The sequence below is a fragment of the Saccostrea cucullata genome, unplaced genomic scaffold (genome assembly GCF_032062105.1).
Source record: "Saccostrea cucullata isolate Sc308-1 unplaced genomic scaffold, CSIRO_AGI_Scuc_v1 ctg9045, whole genome shotgun sequence".
In the NCBI taxonomy this organism is placed as follows: Eukaryota; Metazoa; Mollusca; class Bivalvia; order Ostreida; family Ostreidae; genus Saccostrea; species Saccostrea cuccullata.
This window is the reverse complement of record NW_026933778.1, coordinates 14,517-28,052: the sequence shown is the minus strand read 5'-3', so window position 1 is coordinate 28,052 and position 13,536 is coordinate 14,517. Positions and strand designations below refer to the sequence as shown.

At 30.7% G+C, this 13,536-nt stretch overlaps 1 long non-coding RNA gene across 2 annotated transcripts; it reads left to right on the top strand.

The window, feature by feature from the left end:
• Positions 1–327: 327 nt before the first annotated feature.
• On the top strand, positions 328–2,899 carry LOC134239321 (uncharacterized). Of its 2 annotated transcripts, XR_009986206.1 has the most exons (4): positions 328–419; positions 821–953; positions 1,496–1,562; positions 2,589–2,899. It is a non-coding gene; the product is annotated as an uncharacterized LOC134239321 (long non-coding RNA). The 2 variants fall into 2 exon arrangements; XR_009986207.1 differs by lacking the exon at positions 1,496–1,562.
• Positions 2,900–13,536: the final 10,637 nt, after the last annotated feature.

Sequence of the window (13,536 nt, the reverse complement as noted above, 5' to 3'; positions counted from 1 at the left end):
AGTGATCATATGAGAATCATATGAAACAGTATTCACTAATTTGCCCGTGGTATACTCGAGTAAAATTGCAATTTCAAAAATATATCTCAATAGTAATTTAAATGTACATCAATTTCAAAAGAATTTGTTAGCAATAACTTATGTTAAGTTCTACTCTGTTTAACCCCCCCCCCTTTCCCTTATAAAAAAAAAACCTTTCACAATTTTCTCTTTCTGTAATAATGCATATCCTTGACAAAATTGATTAAATAATAAATCAATTTGCTTTTTATTTCAAATCTTTTGAGTTTGGGTTTATTACTTGAGTAAAATAAAAAAAAATCCGTATTTTTCCCGGACCGGTTTTGACTTCTATCTGATGAAACTGTACGTCATGTTTGACGTCACTGCTGCAGCAGAAGTGCTGGGTGTTGGAAAAAGTAAGTAGCCTAATCTCCTTACAATTTTTTAAAGAACTTAAATTCATATTGTTTAAATATCGTTTCATTACGGTTACAGGTTCGTATGAATTCATCTCTGTAATACTCTCAACACTTGTAATTGTTTAAATTAATGCATTTCGTAAACCTACATAACGTTAGGCCTAGTGATCTGTAAGTAATTTTGGATAAATTTGTTTCTGAATGGATGTAAACATTACAATTTACATGTAAAGGCATTACTTTGTTTTCTTTTTGTTTTGCCTTTTGTTACATACTGATTTGAAAGTGAAAGTAGAAACCCTGTATAGCAGTTTGACGTTTTTGTATGTTGAGATCGTTATCAAGTCGATTCTTTCTGACATCAACTTAATGACAAATGTTTGTTTTTATGGCCTTAGATGCATTCAACAACTTGAGTTCAGTGTCACCGTGCTGCTTTTTTATTAAGTCCAAGAAGGCCAAAGCTGATAAGACTGGCGATTGATCCAAAAGCTGATTGTGACAGACGATTGCATCATCACAATATTAAAGGTAAAAAAAAATCAAAGTGGACTCCTTTATGACAAAATATTTCTTGATAATTTCTTTTTGTTCCTTTATAATTCTACATTGTTTGCATGGCTTCTTCAAAAATAAACTCAATAATATTGAAGTTGTATTCTACATTCTGAAACAATTTTAATCCAATGCACTTTTAAAATATGGTAAGTATGAATAGAATATGTTGGCTTTAAAAGCTTTGAAACTATACAGTAACTTCAGGGGGTAAATTGAATTTTTGAATTTCAGCAAAAAATTAATAATAACAGTGGCAACTTTCAAGGTACAATTATGCATGTGTATTTGTAGAAAGTACATCAGATAGCTAATCCATTAGATATTTACATCTATGTATTCATTGACTGACATTTATAAAAAAAAATTTCCAATACTAATAGAGAACCTAGTTTCAGGTAAAATGTAAGATATTTAAGACTATTGAGAACCTACAAACTTGTATACTCTCTCTTTTTTGTAGTTTAAGTTTTAGTTATGCTTAGAAAATATCTACTGTGTTAATATTGGTTTTACAGGTTCAATATACAGGCAGCCTCTCATAAGAAAAAAATCCAAAGATCCTAGGCTTGTTTCAAAGTTAAGGTAACTACACACTGTTTAACAGACTTTGTTATATTCTTCCCAACAAAGTTTGGGATATCCTGGAATCACAAAGTCTGTTTTTCTGCCTATCTACTTGTCTGTAATTTTTTTGTCCAAAAGTAATATATTTGTGTCAGAATCTTCTTAATTTTTGGCAATGATACTATTTGAACATTCCAAATTCAATTGACAAAAATAAAAAAGAAAATTATGATTTTAATATGAAGCATATCTTCTAATAGTGTAAATGTCTTGCAAAATTCAATTCAATTGTCAAAATAAAAAAAAATGCTTTTTATAATTTTATTATGAAGCATATCTTCCAACAGTGTCTTGCAAATTACATCAAAAGATTTAGCAGAACACATAGTATAACACAGCGATATTTTCCACCCATTGGGAAAGGGTCCAGTACCGGTTCAATTGGGAAAAATAAAATCGAAGAAAAACAAATGAGAATTTTCTCTTATTTATGCATAATGCCACATGCAACGTATTTTGCGTTTGTTCCAACTTAATTACCTATTACTGCTTGTTTCAAAGAATAAACAAGTACCTATTGTTTTTTATATCAATGTCCCTTGTTTTTACATTGTCATGCTTTCACTTTGTCAAAATGTATGACACTACGCTGTCTAAACCACTGTTCCCACCAAATTACGACTTTCTCGACTTTCGATTTAAATGGAAGTGAAACAATTAGTCAACTTGTACAATGTTTCATTTAACAAGAAATACGATGTTGTCGTAATCTTTTGATTTACAGTTGAATTGGAATTTTTAGTCACAGATTTGGGAAAAATTAACGTTTTTTGGCATTGGGAACGGTGTCGTTTATCGGTACCAGTTATATAAGGAAAAAAAAAACGCTGTAACATATATAACATTAGTTTTATCTCGTAATATATCTGTGTCGATGAATTGGGAATACATTTGTTTGCTGATGATAAGTTACTTTAATATAACTTGTAGAATTGATTTTGTAATTTAAGAATTATTTTATTTTTATTTTTGAAATTTTTGTAGAGACCATTCTGTGCCACAAAGAAATTGTTCAGGAAGGGGAGAACTGGTGGATTTGCATTTTTGGTACTTTTCAAAATGGTCAGATCAGCGGGAGGACAACTGAAAATATTGAAAAGATACAGAAGGAAAAAGAACCTGGAAATATATGGAGTAATTATGAAATGTGGAGGATGTACACAATCTTGTCAGAATTTGACCTGTAAAGATTTCCCATTCTTATTTGTATGATAGAATATCAAATAACTTGATTTTTCATAAATTTACAATCAAGAATACATGACAAATGTTATTGCTGATATTTCAATTTTGCTGTGGACACTTTCATGTCATATGGTATTTTTAAACAAGTACATGACCTAATTATTTTATTCATTTGTACATGTATACATGTTTAACTACTTAATCATTTTAAGGAAATCTTATAATTTGTACTCCTTTTAGAATATGTTAAAAACATGTATCGACAAATGCTACTGACTTGTTTGTATATTTTCTTGTTTAGAAAGTACACTGTGAAAAATAAGTTATTTCTCTTGATGAAAATAATTTTATCAAAAAAGTTGTATAAGCATTATAAGATATTTTAAAATATTTAACCAATGAAGATAGATCATTGTAATGTAATGAATTTTCATCTAAAGCAGAAATATCTGATTTTTAAATGTGTACAAGAATGTGAAAAATATTGAAAGAGAACACAGATAACTGTTTCATATGATTTACATATGATGCCCCTTTCATATGATTCTCATATGTAAATGGCTTGAAACACACTTAAGTGTTTCATATGATTTACATATGATGTCCTTTTCATATGATTCTCATATGTAAATGACTTGAAATACACTTAAATCATTCATATGCAAATCATATGTAGTTATTTTCATATGATTCACATATGTGGATCATATGTAAATCATATGATTTGCTTCATATGATTCACATATGATGCCCTTTTTCTATGATTCTCATATGAAACCAATCATATGAGAATCATATGATACTCATATGAGAATCATATGTGGCTAAGTTGCCTGTGTATTCTAAATCATTATACCTCTATTGATTTTTTCCTATATAAAAGTAAGGCAGTAAAATTTTATTAATTCCCTAAAAATCTGAGTGAATGGACTAATTCCCCGTGCATTATTTAAATAAGTTAATCCCTGCTTCGGAAGGTAATTCCCCGGTTATTTGTAATCCTCTAGTTTTTACTTTTGTATCAGTCTAATATGTTAATGGACTAATTCCCCGTGCGTTAGTCATTAAGCTTATTCCTCGCCATTGGTAATCCTCTATTTGTATCGGTATAATAAAACAGTTAAAAAGTATATCATTGAGGGAGTTAGCAAGATTCCAGTTCCCCTCGACCAGGACTATTTCCCTCGGCTGCGCCTCGGGAAATTGTCCTGGACTTGGGGAAATGGAATCTAGCTAACTCCCTCAATGATATACTTTAACTGTATACTGTAACATAGGATAACACACATATATTCCATAAAAAGTTCTTCTTACTAACCTACCCTTATGTCTTCAATGCAGTTAGATAAGTAAGGGATAAATAACGAGATGGTGTTGAATAGTTTAGAGAAAACATGTTTTCTCTAAACTATTCAACACTATCGAGTTATGTATCTTACTTAAAAAAATTCCCTACTTTGGGCCCCAAAGAAACATTTACTCATTCAAATATCCAACTTTGCTGTAATACAATAGGATTTAGCCCATTTAAATATCCAACTGTGACACAAAACAATAGCCCAATCGAACACCCCTTTTATTCATGGACTTGTGAGCATGAAACTAAACGGTGCAGATGTCATTTCATCCCTTTCCATTGTACTGAACAGTCATGAAATCAGACGAAGAGTACATTGTATTTTTAAATTCAAAGTAAATTAGAGAGGTTCAGATAGTGTTTTGAATACTTGTGACCTGAAAGCTGAAGAAAACTACAGAATTTTGATAAAAGGCTGGGAATTTGTCATTACATATTATAAGATGATGGTTTGCTGAGGAAAGTGTTCGGTTCTTATGGAGTTCCATTCGGACAATACTTGTAGTAGTGCTTAAACAGATACAAGGATTGGCGGTGTTATGCGGAACCTGCTTTAAAAAGATTCCATATCAAGATCTGCAATAATAACGGTGTCGAAAAATGGATGGGCTGTCAGTTAAGCTGCTTTGGGAAGTACGCCGCAAAAGTATGAAACAGAGATGAATCTCGGATAACCTGAAGGGATTTACTGATAAAGGACCGTAAAATAATATACAGCAATAAGAAGTGATCTTCTTTAAGATTCAAGGTGAAAATAAATTTGTGTCAAAACATGTCCAAAATGTGTCAAAAAGACTGAAAGCATTTTTAAATGTGTGCAAAATTCAGAGGAATTCTTATTTCTGTGAGCATTGGAAGTGCATTTGAAACACGATAAATGTGATAAATGTAATTGCGGTAATTCCATGTGCACTGGAAATTAATTGTAATAGTGTGGATTTAAATTTGAGTAATTACTATTTTTCGTGTGCATTGGAAATACATTTAAAAACTGTTTTATCTCTTTTGTTCATTCTTTATTGTTTTATGCACTTCGGTTGGATATTTGAAATATCCAACCGATAGGCAGTTGGATATTTGAAATATCCAACTGATGGCCAGTTGGATCTTTAAATATCCAACTACTGCTGGTTGAATCGGTAAAAAATACGTAGACTTATAACAATGGGTGACGTCATAGAAGTTTTTTAAGGTAACATTACTAAGGTCGGGCACATGCTGTCGACAGGTATAGTATTCAGGTGAATTAAAAAAGCCAATAGACAAACTCTTAGTCGTCTGTACGTAAGAAATCGTACGTTTCTTTCTCTAAAATAATTTTAAGTAAAGGACATCTAATCATGAGAAATTACATTTTGAGATTGATGTATACCTTGTAAAGATTTGTAATGATATATTTATTGCCAATTTATAACATTATTCCTTTCAGTATGTCTAAAAATGATTAGAAATATCATCATGATCCACGAATTAACATCCCCACGGACAATTTCTCTTTTAATTTTATTCATTTAATCTTCTGTATACATGTATATTTGAGTTTCAAACTAAATTACGTCCGTGCAATATTAGAAAAATTGACCCCGACGATTTAAAATGAATAAACAGTATTACTAACAAAGAAAGGAGGAAGTTTTATGAGACAGTTACAAGACCCTGATTTCATTTTTGAAGCAACTTTGATAAGAAAAGAATAACCTATGTTTAACAGTAGATAACATACGAAAGGAGTTGTTTTAATATAATTTGAAAATAGAAAGTTTGACACAGTTTATTATTATTATTATTTTTTTTTTTACACATTTTGCATCTTCTGTGAATATTTATTGAATGTTATCACCAATGTATTCTGGCCCGAAGATTTATAACTTGTTTTAATTAAAGATTGGTAGGCAATCTTAGTTATCTTTTTTATTTTTCGTAAATAGTTAAATAAACTTGAGAAAAAAGGTCTTTATCATTTGGAAATTAATAAAGGATTGAATTACAATACATTTCTTTTGTCTGTAATAGAATTTGTGTAAAACTGGAAATTAAGATGGCATGCAATGATATCAAAGATCCATAGCACATTTGATAGGCATACATTGTATTCCCCTACTCTAGAGGTGGTTTCCTGAATGCAGCGTTAAACCTTATTTGTAAAAAAAAAAATACTACACTGTTTAAAGATCCATCATATGTAAAATTTTATATTGAGAAACTATATAAAAAAAAATATTTAGAGAACCGCTTAGCGATGGATAACTGTTGCCAAAGTCAACCTTAACCATGCAGAAAAAAACACACCTTAATATTATCTGGATATGACTGCACTTCAATATATTTAGATAATTAAAGGTTAGGTGTTCTTCGCATTGAAAATTATGAAACCATCTATATTCATTTTCTTCTAATATTATCTTCAGATCTGTCTTAATAAGTATTTACTAAAATGAATTTCATTGTAATGCCTTGAAATCTATTCCTTGAAAATAATTATTAAAATTGGGACTTTTCCAAAACTCTAAAATGTATTCACCAGAGTCAGGGGTTCTTGTGGGGTGGGTGGGGGTACTCCTTATTATAATTGCTAAAATGCATTGATTATACCACCACCCCAAAGGAGAGGGGTATACTGTTTTATTGTTGTCTGTCTGTCCGTCTTTCCGTCCGTAACAAATTTTCGTCGTAGTATTCTCAGCAACTACTCATCGCAGATGCTTGAAATTTTAACATAATCTTCTCTGAGGCACGCCACATGTTCGGATAAATTTTTATTCAAACCTGATGCAAAATTCCTGTTTATCCATGCGTCTCTCCGTTTTACACATAACAAGTTTTCGTCACAGATTTCTCGGCAACTACTCATCGCAGATGCTTGAAATTTTGAGTCTTCTCTGAGGCATGCCATATGGTGGAATTCATTTTTGTTTAAATCTAAGGTTAACTTCTTGTCTGCCAGTGTGTCTGTCCGTTTCATATTTGTTTCACACATACCAAATTTTCATTACAGCTTTCTAAGCAAATCCTCATTGCATATGCCTGAATTTTAACAAAATCTTCTCTGTGGCATGTCAAATGGTTGGATTTATTCTTGTTCAAATCCGATGTTAACTTCCTGTTTGTCTGTGCGTCTGTCTATTTCATACATGTTTCATACACATTAAATTTTTGTCACAGTCTTCTCAGCAGCTACCCATCGTAGATGCTTTACATTCTAGCACACTCTTTCGTGAGGCATGCTAAATGGTTTTGTTCAAATCTGATGTCAACTTCCTGTTTGTCATTGCATCTGTCCATTTCATAAAATAACAAATTTTCGTTGCGGTTTTCTCAGCAACTACTCATAACAGATTCTTGAAATTTTAGTACATACTTTGTTGAGGCATCCTGTATGATGGGATTAATTTTTATATGAATCTGGTGTCGAATTCTTATTTATCCGTGCATACAACTGTAATGTTTCTTAACATATATTGTATATTCAGATCAGAGCGGGACTATTACTAATGAGCATTGGCTCACAGATTTCTTGTTTTTATTTTTGTTCATCAACTTTGCCTATGGGTATTAAATAAAAAAAAAATAGCATGCTAAGTATAAAGAAATGGTGAGCGGTTTTTCTTAAAATGCTTTTTTTTAATAAAATGTGAATGTCATAGCCTCTGCTTTAAAGTACGAATAAAATTCAATGTTGAAAATTGTTACATGATGCCCAGTTGACTTACTATGTATAAGGCCCATGTTATTAGCGTTATGTACTTGTTATCATTATAAGAAAATCTTTTAATGGGAAATTGATTTTTGTACTTTTACATAGATTTTTAAATTATTTCTTTAGCATTATCTCCTTCACAAACCTGGATTTTCTATCCAAGCAGCAGTTTATCTGACTTCCTGGTAAAATGACAGTCTTCAATGAGTATTTACAAAACTAAAAGTGATTTGATAAAATCCAAAACCTTGGAGACACCTGTTGCTAAGGACAAAATGTTATGAAATATTTATTTCTTTTTATCTTATTTTTTCTCCGCCTTCAGTATATTTAGTGTATATTTAACTTTTGGTTCTCACACAAGGTCGAGATATAACCGTGAGATCTGTTTGTCCAGCTAAGGTTCTGTTAATTACTGGATTTTATAGCATCTAATTGGTGAGTTTTTAAAAGTACTTCATACCGTGAATGCAAAAAAAAAAAAAAAAAAAAAAAAAAAAAAAAGCAACCATCAGCATTGATTCACTGTAACTAGTCTTTTTATCCTCTCTCTTTACAATAAAAATTTTTTGGTCTCAGACCACAAGAATGGTTTTTTCAGCAATATAAGTATATTTTAATATTAAAAAAAAATCATTCCAGATTTAATTGTTTGTTACTTTTAGAAACTCGAGAATAGTCACATTTTACATTTTATATAAACAAGAACACTCGTCGAAAAAATGTTTTTGTCTTACAAATTTAAATTTTAAAACAGTTTAATCTGTAAAATATCTATTTATTAAAAACACTGCTTCTCTACATATGTTACAGACTTGAGGTGACCGAAAATTATACATTTTCTGTCTTGAGGAGATGATGTTCAAAATAAACTTTATCTTACAAAATTAAATATAAAACTTGTATTAAAAAATAAATTTATCACTGACACTACCAATCCAAAACCAATGATTAAAATGAATTACAGCGGTAATGTTTGTGTGTATCGATTAATACATGTAGCAAATTTCCTCTCAAGATCAGAAATATTTCATATATGAACGTGGTTGAAATAAACTTACGCATATTTCATAAATTATATACAAGATTGAGAAAAATTTATAATGAGAGTATCAGTTTGAAAGTATTTTTATGCCCCTGTAAACGAAGTTTCGGGGGTACATTGTTTTTGTCGTGTCCGTCTGTCTGTCTGTCTTTCTGTCTCTCTGTCTGTCTTTCTGTCTCTCTGTTTGCCTGTTTGTCCGCAAAAACTTTAACCTTGCCCATAACTTTTGATTTAGTGGAGCTATGACCCTCATATTTCATATGTGTATTTCTTGTGACAAGACCTTTTTCGGGGAACCAAATTTGACCTTTTGACCTTGACTTTGGAGTTTGACCCACTTTTACACAAAAATTTTGAACTTTTACTTTGGCCACATCTTTTGAACAGTATATACCAAGACATAAATACTTGACATATGTATTGTTTGTGGAAAGACCTTTCATTTGATATCAACACTCTTGACCTTTTGACCTTTTGACCTTGACCTTGGAGTTTTTTATACTTATGAAAAAACTTTAACCTTGGCTATAACTTTTGAACAGAAAGTGCTAGGGCTTAAATACGTCCTGTATGTAAACTTTGTGAAAAGAAACTTCATAGGATACCAAGAACCTTGACCCTTTGACCTTGACCTTAGAATTTGACCTACTTTAAAAATACAACCTTGACCATAATTTTTGAAGGGTAAAGACTAGGGACTTCATACTTCACATATGTATTTTTTGTGACAAGACCTTTTTTGGGGTACCACCATATTTGACCTTTTGACCTTTACCTTGGAGTTTAACCCACTTTTACACAAAAATTTTGAATTTTTGCTTTTATATCTTTTGAAAGTATATACTAAGACATTAATACTTGACATGTGTATTGTTTGTGGAAAGACCTTTCATTTGATATCAACAACCTTGACCTTTTGACCTTGACCTTGGAGATTTTTGTACTTATGAAAAATCTTTAACTTTGGCTATAACTTTTGAACAGAAATGCTAGGGCTTACATACTTCACGTATTTATTTCTTGTGAAAAGACGCTTCATAGGATACCAAGAAACTTGACCCTTTGACCTTGACCTTGGAGGTTTACCTACTTTAAAAATACAACCTTGACCATAATTTTGGAAGGGTTAGGACTAGGGCTTTTATACTTCACATATGTATTTCTTGTGACAAGACCTTTCATTTTATACCAAGAACGTTGACCCTTTGACCTTGACCTTTGACTGACTTTTACACAAGAATTCCAATCTTTTTCTTTGACCCTAATTTTTAAACTGTAGATACTAAGAATTCCATATTTAAAATATCAATTCTTATTTGCAAGACGTTTCATTTGAAACCATCAATTTTGACCTTTTAACCTTGACCTTGGAGATTTTTGTACTTATGAAAAAACTTTAACCTTGGTCATAACTTTTGAACGGCAATGGCTAGGGCTTTCATATTTCAAATGTGTAATCCATGTGACAAGACCTTTCATTGGATATCAAGAACCTTTGACCTTGGAGTTTGACCTTTTTACAAACTTTAACCTTGATCATAACTTTTTAACGGTGAGGGCCAGCGCTTTCATACTTCCCATATGTAATCTTTGAGACAAGTTCATTTTAAAAGAAATGTACTTCATTATTTTTTTTTTAAATAGTTATGCTTGATGTAGTTTTAACCCTCTATGTCAGAGTAATTCTTTTTATCTTTTTTCCCTTTCACCTAATCTTACATTAATCATCCAGCTTAGATCGGACGCCTGACACCAATAATGGATTTTGGTCCGTGTAACACTTAAGAATTCAATTTTCTAAAATGATTTTGAGTTTCAATATGTTAATATATTTTTTAAAATATCTAAATTTCAAGAACTCATACTGATTTGGTATATTGAAATTTAATATATTAGTTGACAAATTTCAGATTTCCCAACAGGTTTTAAAATTTTGATATTTAAGATTTTTACCTTAAATCTTGAATTAAATTTACCTTGAAAACTTAATTTAACCTTGAAATCTTAATTTTACACAAAATTACAGTGCTGGCCAAGTAACCGAGCGTAGTTGTAATAACCACAGAAATTGTACCTTAAATCCCTTAGAAATCTGAAGTAAGCCATATCTTTTTTATATTGATAATTGCTGTTAGAAAAGTTTTGTTCAATAGAGAGATAAAGATACATGGTAAGCAGCACTCAGCAAAAATCACTATGGTGTGTTTAACCAGCTTGTCCTACAACTGTGTTGGTGATCTTGAGTTTACATCCCTCCTACACAGGGTTACCATTGCCCGTCACATCCCTCCTGCCCTTTAGACATAGAATATATCTTGTTAACCGAGATATGGGAATTACGAAGATATATCAAGTTTAAAGTCCATCTAAACAATATAAATCGGAAGCAGCGTAATAAAGGACCTTCTACAACATCAGAGGTTAGATCAGGTACCATGGAGAAATAGACATCCATTGTAGATTGGTCACATTCGCAGTGTGCTCGTTGTTAAAATCGGTTAAATTTAAATATCCGTAGATAATTATGGTGTAAATAATGGGCTAACAATTAGAATGGAAACTTACAAAAGCTTTATACTTCCGATTGTTATTTTTTAATACATGTATAAAGGAGGTTGGCTTTATTTAATTTATTTTTTTAATTTAATATTTATGTTTTAAACTTTGTTTAACAAAAGTATACCTAATTAATTGGTTTATACTCTTGACACCATAATGCAACTGTTGAAGAAAACAGAACTTTGGATTCTGGTTTTAAACATTTTACTCTTTGGTCGATACAAAGTCCACACAATGTCGATATAATGGTGCTACACACTGAGGTTACTTTTTAAAAAAAAAAAAAGGGGGGGGGGGAGAGGGGTATATTATTTTCAAACTATCAGTGATAGTTACCTTATTTCTGCAAAACTTTTCTTTGATAGATAATTATCATTAGTTATTATTCATTTTAATTTGCATAGAATTAGATCAGCTTAAATAAACTTTACATCGTAAATGTTCTGTAAAACATTACATTGATTAATAAAAAATAGTAAAACATCTTAAATCAGTGAATGAATCACGTTAGCATACGGACGTCTTAGAATGAAATAACAAAAATAGCCTATTATAATAATTTCCAATATCTTAACGCAATTCAATTGTTTTTAAATAGAGACTTGATACCTACCTTCACAGCCTGTTCTTAAACAACGCCTATAATGGAAACAGGAAAGGTAAGTGATAAAGCTAAGATATTTCACATACATGTAATTATTTAAATTAATTGAAACTATTTATTAGTGTCCAAGGACTAGACATGGTTTTAGTCAATTCAATAAAAAAAAAATATTTTATTGTTTCATAAAAAGTAGACATGCTTAGTTTAAATATTTAATGAATGGGAATGTTCAACGTTAAAATTTTAAATTAATTCCTTTAAAAATTCTTATACTATAATTAAAGCTACATGTAATTGCTCTTAGGAATAAGACATTCTTAAAACCTTATCTAAAACCATTTTATATTAAATAAAACACAACGACATTTAACATAATTGTTAAAATATTGATGTTTTTTTATACATCTTGTCCATTCATTGAAAATGATATATTCAAAGCCTGTATATACATTTTTTTCTAGACGAAGTATGTAATTATTCAAAGCAGATCATGACTGTCCTCAAAGAAAGGTATGTAAAGAAACCTTTAAGGACTTAAAGGCAGTTTAATGATGATGGATTGTGATTTTTCGTAAAATAGACAAATCTGTGTTTGTTGTTCCAACAAGGAAGGCATACAATATGAATTGAGCTTGGTGATGTGCTAGAAATGAAACAATGTTCTTCCAATTATTAAACCCAAGCTGTTGATTTTTTCTATTAGAATGTTGTTCTTACTTTTAATTTTTAGACACTTCTTGGTTTTTTTTGGGCCGTGTATGTGGCAATTCTACAAGCCAGGTCTACACGATCGCGAGGTTATAAATGCAAAGGTAACGAAGGTTTTAAAGGGAAGAATTGTGCAGGTAAACTTATTATTTATAATAAATTGTGTATTTGAGAGTTGCTATGCATTGTAAACTGAGAATATCTTAAATTTAGATATTCCTTTTTGCATAATTACCAGTCTTAGTTTTACTTGTTCGGTGTGAGAAGCAGTGTGAGATTTTTCTGTCTTACACTGTGTATTACTACGCCGCGGACGATAACGTTAACATTCCTTCTTTATTTAAAGAGATTGAAACAATGTTTAAAAATATCACATATACTTTAAATGTTGTTTTTAAGGAAATCCACTCTCCTGTGATGTCATAGGTTTTTGCAAAAACTGTTGTTAAATTAAATTCATACCCAACAGAACAATATATACTGAAACGCAAAAGAAACACAACAAGCAGTAATATACAAATGTTTGATTTTTTAAATCTAATTATTTTCAAAAATGAATACAGTAAGGCTAAACTCACTTTTCAGAACATCAGAGATTTGATAAAAATGTTAAATGATTATCTTTTTACTTTACTAAGAAACAATTATGACTGTTAAAACACCCCCTCCCAGCCATTCAAGTAAAACGTGCAAGACTGCCCTAAACAACAATTGAAGCTTAATTTCTACGATACAATAGGTTCATCAATATCGAGATGTGAGCGAAGGAATTATTCT